This window comes from Aquarana catesbeiana, linkage group LG03, assembly GCF_042186555.1.
Source record: "Aquarana catesbeiana isolate 2022-GZ linkage group LG03, ASM4218655v1, whole genome shotgun sequence".
NCBI classification, from domain to species: Eukaryota; Metazoa; Chordata; class Amphibia; order Anura; family Ranidae; genus Aquarana; species Aquarana catesbeiana.
Window position 1 is genome coordinate 112904242 of NC_133326.1, and position 12860 is coordinate 112917101.

The window sequence follows — 12860 nt, forward strand, 5'->3', positions numbered from 1 at the left end:
CATCAATGCAGACCCCCTCAATGCAGACGCCCTGTGCAGACCCCCCTCAGTGCTGACCCTCCCCTCCCATAACGCCCCCAGGCCCCGGCAGCACATATTCATTACATGCCGTGCCGTGTGTTCAGTGGAGAGGGGAGAGGCCGATCTGTGTGAGAGGAGAAGCGATTCATTGGCTGCACGGATCAAGCCCCCTTCCTCTCTCCACTGAACACAAGGGGGAGCGATCTAGTGCCGGTGGCGGCTCCGGCGGCCATTTTGCTGAAGCCAGCTGTGAAAAAAGGTAAAATGCAAACATTCCCTATTTTCCCTGGGCAAATCCCGATTCGGGACAGCCTCCGATCGGGACGAGGGTCCCAAAATCGGGATTGTCCCGGGAAAATCAGGACTGTTGGCAACTATGAAACACCTAAAATCCAAAACGAGGCTGGTCCTTAAGTGGTTAAAAAAGTTTGCAAACTAGCTCATTATGAATGACTTACTTGAGATCGAAGCCTGGAGTGACTTCCGGGTATCGCGGCTCCGGCGCTGACTGGCCGGAGCCGTGATGACGTCACTCCTGCGCATGCACGCTGGTGCCGCCACTAACGGCATGATCGCCGCTAGAAACGGCACGCTCAGTGCGCCTGTGTGTCTATGGTGCAAGCGCAATAGACATCGGTGCTGCTATTTCTGCAGATATCTCCTAAACCATTTAGGTTTGGGAGATATTTCTTGCACCTACAGGTAAGCCTTGATCTAGGCTTACCTGTAGGTTAAAGTGGTTGTAATGGGTTTACAACCACTTTAATTACACAGGTTCTGGGGCTAATTTAATGCAGGTAAGGCACTAAGTAATTAGAGACCTGGCTGTGACCGAAAAGAGAGATATGGAAAAAAACAGCTTTGGCCATACTTCTATTTTAATATTGCTTTAACTGTCCTTGTTTGTCATTTTATTATAACCATTTCTCTTCTCCCTTTTTTGGGCATTTCAATCCTCTATAAACAGAACATGTATACGTAAGCCCCTTCAAATATTCGGCATTGCCGCCGGTCACGTCATGACGTAATCAGCGTCAGACAACCGAGTTCAAGCTTCTTTCTTGCCAACCACACCATGGCGGGGAGGAGGCGGAGCGGGTCACGCCCTGCACCCATGCTCGGTTGGCGCATGCGCAGAGCTGCGCTGGGCTGTAGCACCGTTTCCTCTGTCAGGGCCGCATCTGAGGAGACAACTGAACGGAGCGGGAGGCCTCTGTGTGAGCGGGGCGGCGGCGTCTTCTAGCGGCAGGCTCCCTGGAGAGTGCGGCCATTCTAGGTCTATCAGCCCCCTCTCCATTGTACGTCTGACCATTACTGCCATTTGCAGCCTGTACTGGAATTGTCTGCCTTCCCCTTCCCATAGGAGGACCGACCACCCGGAGCACTCTGCCTGCCATTGTATTCTGCAGACCCCTTCCCCCCCTCCACCCCCTGGCTGTATGCTGCAGGCCCCCCCGGTGTCAGCCCTTCCCAGCCCTCCTTCAATGGGACACCCCGGACTACTCCAGGTAATGATGAGGAGAGCATTGTGTGCCATTGTCTGTCATCTGTCATCACCCATCTTATAGCTGCAACATCTGTCTTCATCTCATATCACATTGTATTGTCACCACCCTCCTACCAGGGGCTTGTTACCGGGGGGACGACCCATCACCACTACCGGGGGTACCACACAGCACCGATGGGGACCCCTCACCGTTACTGGGGGGCACCACACAGCACCGATGGGGACCCCTCACCGTTACTGGGGGGCACCACACAGCATCGATGGGGACCCCTCACTGTTACTGGGGGGCACCACACAGCATCGATGGGGACCCCTCACCATTACCAGGGGGGGCACCACACAGCACCGATGGGGACCCCTCACCATTAGTGGGGGCACCACAAAGCACCGATGGGGACCCCTCACCATTACCAGGGGGGGCACCACACAGCACCGATGGGGACCCCTCACCATTACCAGGGGGGGGGCACCACACAGCACCGATGGGGACCCCTCACCATTAGTGGGGGGCACCACACAGCACCGATGGGGACCCCTCACCATTACCGGGGGGGCACCACACAGCACCAATGGGGACCCCTCACCATTACCGGGGGGCACCACACAGCACCGATGGGGGGGGGCACCACACAGCACCGATGGGGACCCCTCACCATTACCAGGGGGGGCACCACACAGCACCGATGGGGACCCCTCACCATTACAGGGGGGGGGCACCACACAGCACCGATGGGGACCCCTCACCATTACAGGGGGGGGGCACCACACAGCACCGATGGGGACCCCTCACCATTACAGGGGGGGGGCACCACACAGCACCGATGGGGACCCCTCACCATTACCGGGGGGGCACCACACAGCACCAATGGGGACCCCTCACCATTACCGGGGGGCACCACACAGCACCGATGGGGGGGGCACCACACAGCACCGATGGGGACCCCTCACCATTACCAGGGGGGGCACCACACAGCACCGATGGGGACCCCTCACCATTACAGGGGGGGGGGCACCACACAGCACCGATGGGGACCCCTCACCATTACAGGGGGGGGGCACCACACAGCACCGATGGGGACCCCTCACCATTAGTGGGGGGCACCACACAGCACCGATGGGGACCCCTCACCATTACCGGGGTGGCACCACACAGCACCGATGGGGACCCCTCACCATTACCGGGGGGCACCACACAGCACCGATGGGGACCCCTCACCATTACCGGGGGGAACCACACAACTCTGATTGGGACCCTCTTTCATTATCGGGGGGGGAAACACACCACACAGCTCCAATGGGGACCCCTCACCAACACTGGGGGGACATTGCACAGCTTCTATAGGAACCCTCTTTCATTATCGGGGGGGGGGGGGGGACCACACAGCTCCAATGGGGACCATCACTGGGGGGGGGGGGGTGACGACACCACACAGCTCCGATGGGGACCCTTCACCATCACTGAGGGGGGCACCACACCGCTCAGATGAAGATCACTTGGGGAGGGACACCACACAGCTCAGATGGGGATCCTCTTTCATTATTTGGGGGGACACCACAAAGCTCCAATGGGGACCCCTCACCAACACTGGGGAGACATTGCACAGCTCCAATAGGGACCTGACACCACACAACTCCGTCGGGGACCCCTCACCATTACCTGGGGGGGCACCACACATCTCCGATGGGGACCCTCTTTCATTATCAGGGGGGGGGGGTTGCCACACAACTCAGATGGGGACCATCACTGGGGGAGGAACACCACCAGCCCAGATGGGGACCCTCCACCATCACTGGGGGGCTCTGCGTGTGGGTGGGGGGCATCTGCGTGTAAAAGTCCTGAAAAGTTAGGGCCCATTCACACATACAGTGAGTGACTGGTGGTGTTCTGCACCTAATCAACACCATTCACCAGAAGGGTACTATTAAAAAAAAAAAAAAAAAAATGTATTCTGGTGTGCCTGTTTCACACACCAATGCGGCACATCAGATGGTGCTACAGGTCAGCACAGTGCAATGGAGTGAAACTTTGTACACTCTCAAAGTTAAAAACATGTAAACAGCACATTTCACCCACACAAGACCAACCTGCACACTAAAATGGAGTGTTCTAGTGACACTTATGTTAAAGGGTCCTTAGGGGGACATGCCTTGTTTTATTATTTGTCAGATTTTTTTTCATCTGTGGTATTTTGAGTCCAAGATATCTATGTCTATGATATGATATCATTATCTACTGTGGCAGGTTTTCTCCTTGCAGTGAATCTTTATTTTAGACATGTGACTGTGATTGGACGTAGCTAAAAATAACTGTCACTTTATTGAATGTAAAGATCCTTATCCTGGTGTGTTGGCTTTGTGATTACATTTAACAATTATAACAAAATCTATTGTACAAAATACATCAGGTGGAATTTTATCACAACTGGAGCAGCTGTGCATGGCAACCAGTCGGCTTTTTCTTTTTATTTTATTTTTGAGGCCTCACTGAACAAGCTAAGAGCAGCTGATTGGTTGTCAGGCACAGTGTCTCCAGATTCTGTCTGCTCCAGTTTTAATAAATTACCCCATTGTCTCTATTGCATATTCATATATTTACTCTATGAACATTCTAAGTAAGATTTTTCTGTGTTTACCATGTTGGTCCAGTGAAAAAGCTCCATGAAGGTTTGTAGCCGTGGATGATGGTAGAGTGGCCAATAGTACTTTTACCTGGTGCTTTTTTTTTTTTTTTTTTTATTCTGCACATACTAAATACAGTCATACCCCACTTTTAAGTACACAATTGGACCAGAGCATGTATGTAAAATGAAAATGTACTTAAAGTGAAGCAATGCCATTTTTCACTTCTCAATGCATGTACTGCATTGCAATAGTCATTTACAGGCATATCTGATTACCTAGGCGAGGTGGCAGACCCCAAAACCAGATATGTTGTAGTCCTGGGTCCCCTCTCGGTGCTCCCCAAGTTGGGTGTCCCTGTCACTTGTGGTTCAGGAGCAGTGCCATGTCAAGCTACCAAGATTTCCCTTAGACGCCAATGTGTCCATACTTGTGAGTGTACATAAAGAGAGGTATGCCTGTTTGACACCCTATACTGACTGTGGGGGTTAATTTACTAAGACTGGAGAGTGCAAAATCTGGTGCAGCTGTACATAGTAGCCAATCCGCTTCTTACTTCAGCTTGTTCAATTAAGTTTTGGCAAAAAAAAAAAACCTGGAAGCTGATTTCTATGCAGAGCTGCACCAGATGTTTCACTCTCCAGTTTTAGTGTGTCAGCCTGCAGTGTGTGTACATGTCATTTGAAGTATTTTTAAATGACTGACAACAAAGGACAATGCCTTGCACTTCGGCTCATGAGGGCTTGTTGTGACTGGCTTGTTTTGCCCCGGTGAGGTCTTCTACGCCTAATGTCTTTTTAATAATTAGCTTCGTGTGTGCAAGAGGCTTCGTGAAGAATCGTCACATTCTCCCTTTCATTTTCTAACCTGCAGTAGAAATGTGTCAGGGAGGATCGTGTTGCCTGCTATGGTGACAGCACAAGGTTTTTAATGGGGTTTTGGGCTGCAATCAGATTGGACATTTGCGATCTTATCTGTTTGTCTGTCCCTCAGACCTCAGCACAGATTCTATAAATCCTGACAACTTTCATACAATGTCCAGCTTGTTGCAAGATCTTTGCATGCAATGTTTAAAATAAAGTTAATTATTTAACTGGATTGATAAGCACCTGCATGGTTTGATTCTTGTATGGAAAGTTGGGGTACTGGTGTTTGAACATCAGTTTTCCTGGCCAAAATTTCTATCTTTTATTTTGTGCATATTTGCATGTATACAAGTAAAATACATTTTAGCTGTTGGCATGAGATTTTATGTCTGTAAATAACTGAAATTAACATTTTACATGTACTGACTGGTAACTCAGATTTCTGTGTTAATGTGTTTTTTACTCCTCTATACTCACCGCATGTTTTTGCAACAGTGTGTACAGGCACATTGAAAACGGCTGCATTTAGATCAGTAAGGCCCTTTTTACACATGCGGGACCGTTCATTTCATCAGTTCAGTCACATCAAAATGCATAAAGTATTCATCAGGTTTTTTATCCGTGCTCATCTGTTTTTTTTACATCCACTACCAATGCAAAAACGGATGAAAAACTGACCATTTGTCAGTTTACATCCGTTTTTCGTATGATCCGTTTTTTAACGGAAGAAAAAGAAAGCTTTGATCAGTCTCAAAAAATGGATGATGATATAAACTGATGTAAATGGATGGTCATCCATTTACATCCGTTTTTCCATAGAGATGCATTGATGTCCATTTTTCATACGTCAACAGATGAATGAAAAACAGACAGACAGCATGTTTGAAAGTGGCCTTAAAGCGGGGGTCCATCTATCTATCGTTTTTTTTTTTTTTTGAGTTCATTCACAGACTTTTCTTCTCAGCATTACATACTCACATATTGTGTGTAATATGTCCGCCTGTGTCAGATTTCGTCGGAAAGAATAACTTATATTATTCACTGCAGGCGGTTTCCATCTTCATTGTGGGCATTTGAAGCCCACAAGCATTTATTTCCTGGATGTGGTGAATGCTGTGCTCCCAGCATTCACCGCTCATTCCCGCACATGCTCAGTGGCATCCTGGGAAGCCTGAGACTAGCTCCCAGGAGTCTGGGAGAGGCTAGAAACACGCCTACTCCCACGGGAGGAGAACCAGGAAGTGCAAAGAAGAATAGAAAAATAAAAGGGAATTACGGCGATTTAAATTTTTTTAAACGGCATGTCAGCATCTAGGCAAGGAAGAGAATACATACAGATATTCAAAATTTGGGTGGAACCCCGCTTTAAACAAAACAAAAAAAAACTCCTCCTGTAAACGCTGAGTTTTTACGCAGTAGGAAGCAAAAGGCCTTAGGGGCCTTTCACCCGGGCGGTCCGCCCGACTGACTCCGCTTTGCTCAATGGGGGATCGATCTGCTGATCCCCCGCTGAGCAGGCGGATGACGGGCCTGTCTCCGCTCACTGTGCTGAGACGGACCTGTCAGAGCTCCGCTGTCCTCTATGGGGAGATCGGATGAAAATGGCCGGCTGTCTGTTTTCATCCGAAATTAGGGTTTCCATCTGTCTGGATTTCACGGATCAGATTGCACAGCAGCGGATGTCGGCGAACATGTCACCGCTGACATCGGCTGCCCCATAGAGGTGAATGGAGTGTCCGATCAAATCAGCCTGAAAAACTGACAGGCAGACCTGTTCGGAAAGGCCGTGTGAAAGGGTCTTTAAGCTGCTAAATTGCATATAATCAGTAAGTGGCCATGCATGTTCTCAGCTGAGATTTATTTTGTGTATCCTCTATACTTCTCTCCTACATGTAAAAATCATCATTTTTTTTTTTTTGCTAGAAAATTACTCAGAACCCCCAAACATTATATATGTTTTTTTTTAGCAGACACCCTAGGGAATAAAATGGTGGTTATTGCAACTTTTTATCCCGCATGGTATTTGCGCAATAATTTTTCAAATGTTTCATTAATTAAAAAATAACAAAACAGTAAAGTTAGTCCAGTTTTTTTGTATAATGTGAAAGATGATGTTACGCTGAGTAAATAAATACCTAACATGCTTTAAAATTGCGCACACTCGTGGAATGGCGCCAAACTTCAGTACTTAAAAATCTCCATAGGCGGCGCTTTGAAAATTTTTACAGGTTACCGTTTTAGAGTTACAGAGGAGGTCTAGTGCTAGAATTGTTACACACGCTCTAACGCATGCGGCGATACCTCACATGTGTGGTTTGAACGGTGATTACATATGTGGGCGGGACTTGCATGTGTGTTCACTTCTGAGCAGAAGCTACCGGGGACAGGGGCGTTTAAAATTTTTTTTTTTTATTATTTTTTTACTTTTTTTTTTTTTTATCACTTTTATTCCTATTACAAGGAATGTAAACATCCCTTGTAATAGGAATCTATTGTGACAGGTCCTCTTTATGAAGAGATGCGGGGTCAATAAGACCCCACATCTCTCCTCCAGGCTGGAAAGCATGAGATCGAGAAAAAAAATTCACCAATCTCATGCTGACAGCCGAGATCGCGGCTTTGTTTACATCTGAGAACCCGGGCGTGACGTCATAATGTTGTGCCTGGGCCTCCGATGGTCATAGAGATTACTGGTGACCACCTCTATTGTCGTCATCCGGCGCCGGACGTTTCTTTCTCCGGGCCCCCAATGGCACGGGAGAGCCTGGAGAAGCACCAGATGGCGGCGGGGGGGGGGACGTCCCCTCCCATCTCTTATAAGAACGATCAAGCGGTGGAACTGCTGCTATGATCGTTCTTATCGTGCACAGAATCGGCGGCTGGAAAGAATATCTGAATGATGCCTGTAGCTGCAGGCATCATTCAGATATCCCCAAAGTCAAGGATGTTTTTTTTACTATGGCCCGGTATTGAGGTGGTTAATGTCACATGACTACAAATTTGACTGGTATTCTTTCTACCATAATAAGTTCATGTCTAGCTATATTAAGTACTCTGATAACCACAGTGTTATGTAAAATGTCGATGCAAAGGAAGTACATAATTATTTCTACAAAACTCATCTAAGAAGTGAGTGTTTATGGTGTCCCTGTGACTTTCTCAGGAACCATGTGAAGACTTCACTTTTTCTTGCCGAGTTGACCATTTGTTCGGGGTTCGCTCACACCAGCCCTTGTTGGGCAGTGTTGTCAACAGTCCAATGCATAGACATGACCATTTGCCTTATGCCTTTTTTGCTTCAGCTCCCGTGAATACAATGGGAAAGAGAAGGATGCATAGCATTTGCATACTGTGTACTCAGATGAGTTAAAAAAAATTAAAAAAGAGCAAGTTCTGTGATGTTTTAACAATGCATTGCAGTGCACCTGCACAATGCACATCAGGGGGTGTTGAGCTTGGTACACATGGTAAGTGTGGCTTCCAGCGGGCTGAACAAATAGAACTGAGGAGCTCTGGAAGAGATCGCTGTACTATCTATTCAGGATGCATTTGGCCGAAAACCAAAATCGAAACTGACCTTTTTAACTTTTTTTTTTTAAGTGCAAGTCCACCCTTACGCTAAAATCCCTGCATCTATAGACATCCACAATCTAACACTAACCTATCTAGCCCTGTAAAGAAGAAATCAGTATACATACTTTTTTTTTTTTTTTTTTGAAGCTTATCCAATCTGGTCTCCAGCAGCGGAAGCTCTGCACAGGACACGGCCAACAACGGCTGTGAAATGGGCCGAATGTCTGTCTGATTTTGGCCAATATTCGACCCATGTGTACGGGGCTTAATGCGTACCCTAATGTGACCCTGCTGGTGTGAATAAACTCTCGGTCTAATGCAGGCTATACACGTATAGAAGGTTAGTTCAATATTCTAATTGTTAGTGGGGGTCAAATTGACATTGGTTTTCTACCACAGTGATGGGAAAATTCAAAGGAACAGAATAGAAAACTTTTCTCGATCAAACAAATTTTGGGACAATGTATTGTTTTGGTTCAGAAATTGAATGTTAAAAGCAAGTGAAATTTTCGATTCCATTCCTTGAATGTACAAAGAATTTTCATAAGAATATTCTCATCTGGAAATCTATGTATGTATGGCCAGCATAAGGGGTATAAGTGCATAAGTGGTTGCATTTTTTGTTCTTCTTTTTTTTTTTGTTTATAATCTTTATTTAGGACAAAATTAACATGTTACAGCAAACCGTTACAGATAGTCAAGGACTAAACTGAAATAGGCATGTATCAAAAAGATAAAGTACATACAAACAAGCGGGGGAATAGAGTAAAGGAATGAGAACAATGATTGTCACATTATTAAGCCGTAATACAGGGTTTTTGCTCATGGTTAGGGACATTCTATGGCAGTGACATCCATGGACAATATCCTAAAGATGCATAAGGATATATATGGGGGCTGTGGTAAGCGTTGCTGGAAATTCTAGAAAAGATATAGGGCATCCTGTTGGCAGTGACACCAGGAAAGGGGGGCAAAATTATCCTCCAGCTAACCTCTCCCAGCACACCATCCGGGTCAGGAGTGCCAGTGGGAAACATCTGGTGCTGAAAGGGAAAAGCAATGCCATCCCATGGTAGGGAGGACTCCCCTCCAGCGACAAGGCACTAGAGCCATAAGTTCAGCTATTACAATGTGAGTGAAGTGGAGATCCAAACCCATGTAACAAGGAGTGTTTACATTGTTCCAAAAAATATAAAAGGGGGAGCGAAAAGAGAAGAGATTAGGGAAAAGAGGAGACTGGAGCATACCTGTATTCTTATGTGGAATCTTCAGATCTGCATCGAGCAAGCCGCACCGAGGTTGGACAACCTCCTGTGGGAATGGGGAAGGCTGTCTCGCAACAAGAGTATCTTTACCCCCTAAGTGCCTAGTTGTGGGCGGGATCTAAGGGACAGTTCTGCCAGCTCTAGCAGTGCTAAAGCTGGCCACACACCTATAGATTATCTGCAGATTTTCTATGGTTAGATGGAAAAAGTGGGAGATTCCTCCATCCACACAGTTTAGCGAACATGGAGAAATCTGTTGCATTTTTTCCAACTAACCATAGAAAATCTGCAGATAATCTATAGGTGTATGGCCAGCTTAAGTCTAGACTGGCGGAGGGTGCTCATATACCATTGAAGTGTTCACGAGAACCCCTACAGGTCGCTATCCAGTCCTCTGCCTCCTGAATGTCATTAACCTTGCCAATCCACTCCTCCCGTGTAGGAATTTGTGGTGGTTTACAATAAATTGGGAGTAAGCGTTTGGCCGCATTCAACAAATTGGGCAGTGCACTTTTCTTATATCAACTAATTGGGATATGAGGCACATGTAGGAGGAAGTGGATAGGGGATAGAGGGATATCCAGGCCCAGGATTTATTTTATTTGGGATTTAATGTCCTCCCAATAGGGCTTGATCCAGGGGCTCTCCCACCATATGTGTAAAAGTGTGCCCCGATGTCCACAATCTCTCCAGCATAGGTCTGATACAGAAGGGTAGATACGCGCCAAGTCTGCTGGCACCCTATACCAGCGGGACAGAACTTTATAGTTTGTTTCATTGTGTTTTAGACTCAACTGAGCTGAGTTGCGGTAAATTCAAGTCCTAGGTCTCTCTTCCATGCCAGCGTGTATGTAGGTTTAGAGTCGTGTGTAGTGGAGCCTAGCAGGCGGTACAGTTCCGAGACCATGTGGGGTATCGGGTCGTCCTCCACAAAGAGGCGTTTGAAGGAGCGTGAGAGAGGAAATGTCTCTTAGAGTGGCCATGGATCACAAAAAAGTGGTGAAGCTGTCTATACCTCCAAAAATTCATCCGGGAACCGCCATGTCTGGCCTGTAGGGTTTCAAAACTCAGTAGTTTACCATTCCTCATGAGTTTACCACAACTGGCGTTGACATCATCCACGGGCCAAAAAAGGCAGTTTGTTCGCCAGAAACAGAAACCCACCCAGCGGGGACACAGGGGTGGCCAATTTCAGGGTTGGGTTAATTTGGTCCAACACTGAAAGAGCGTGGGCCATCAGTGGGGAGGTGGTGTCAGACAGCCCCCTGTGTTCCCGGGACAGCCATGGTGAGTATGTTACATTCCTCCCTGCCAAACATTTCCCCAGGGAGGCCCATTGCTTGGAATGAGTGTGGAAACGCCAATTGAGGATCCTCTGAAGAGCAATAGCCCTATAATACTTTTGTTGCTAGACATTCGGGTAAAAAAGTCTCTGGGCAGGGGTATCGGTATCATCTGTAGGAAGAAATGTATGCGTGGCAGAATGTTCATTTTTATGATGTTCATTTGACCTAGCCACGTGAAGGCGGTCTTAGTCCATTGTGAAAGGTCTCTCTTGACCGCGTCAAGCGGGGGGGGGTTTAGTTAGCAGCATAAAGGGTATTGAAACGATCCATTAGCTGTATGCCCAAATACCAAAAAGAGGACCTGGCCCAGGTAAAGGGAAAGGCGGCCTGCAAGCTACTTGCCAGGGAGGGTGGTCAGTTGAACGTGCAGGATTTCTGACTTTGAGAAATGCATCTTGAAATTGGAAAGCAGTCCAAAATGCTTAAGTTCTCTCATCAGGTTTGGCAACGAGATCAGGGGTTCCAAAAGGTGGAACAGCACATCATCAGCGTATGTTGATAGCTTATGTTCAGCATTGCCAACCTTCAGAACTTTTATATCTGCATTCGCTCTTATGGTACGTAGTAACGGCTCTAATACCAAGGCGAAAAGGAGGGGTGAAAGGGGACACCACTGTCTCGTGCCATTCCTGATTGGGGATCTGGGAGAAAAGAACACCATTTACCTTGACCTGTGCGCAAGGAGTGGAGTATAGGGCCATAATTGCTGTCAGCATAAGTGGTCCTAACCCCTGAGTCTCTAACACCACTCGCAGATATGACCAGTCAACTCATTCGAAAGCCTTTTCAGCATCCGTCGATAGAATTTTATATAAGGCTTAGGGTTGGGACGGACACAGGCCCAGTGGATAAGTTGGATTGCTGTAATGGAATCGTCTCTCTAGCTTCCCTTACTGTAATAAATCCTGTTTGATCGGGGTGGATGATATGGAGTATCAGGTGTTTCAGCCTGTTCGCTAGAATTTTTGCCAGGATTTTAACGTCAACGTTAAGGAGGGATATGGGACAGTAGGGTCTTTGCCTTCTTTTGGAAGTGAGCTGAGATGTGAGCCAGCAGCGCCTCTGGGGGGATAGTATTGCCCTCAGCTATGGAGTTAAAGTAACTACACATATAGGTCACCAAGAGGGGAAGGAAAGCCTTATAGTATGCCTTGGTGTATCCATCAGGTCCAGGGCTTTTCCCGTTGGACAAGGACTTCACTGTTAGCTCAAGCTAATTGGAAGTAATCAGTAGCTCCAGCATGGCGCATTGATCTGTGGTCAAGGGAGGATCATCAGCCGAAGCCAGATATTCCTGGATGGTCACCGATCTGGGCACCTGAGCTTCCAGGGGCAGGTCAGGGGTTAAGTTGTACAGTTGGGAGTAATATTCCTGAAACCCTGAGGCAATTTTAGAAGACTGGACCACAATTTTGCCTGAAGAGGAGTGAAGACTGAGCGTGCTTCTTTGGAAGAGCCCTTGCGAGCATACGACCACATTTATTGCCATGTTCATAGTATTTTATGAGACGTATCTAGCTTGCTTACGTGCTTGGCAATCTAACAGCCGCAAGAACAGTTCCCTCAGGTCAGTCAGTTTCTTCAGTGCCTCAGGGTCTCCGCTATGTTTATGTTGGAGTTCTGCCTTTTTGGAGGGCATCAAGAACCTTTTTGAAATCAGCTT

At 47.2% G+C, this 12860-nt stretch overlaps 1 protein-coding gene across 1 annotated transcript in view; it reads left to right on the forward strand.

Moving 5' to 3' along the window:
* The first annotated feature begins 1133 nt into the window (after positions 1-1133).
* Positions 1134-12860, forward strand: part of CSK (C-terminal Src kinase) — a 229378-nt gene continuing 217651 nt past the window's right edge. Inside the window, exon 1 of the mRNA XM_073619012.1 lies at positions 1134-1529. The gene's annotated coding sequence lies outside the window, so the exon portion shown is untranslated. The remainder of the gene's footprint in view (positions 1530-12860) is intronic.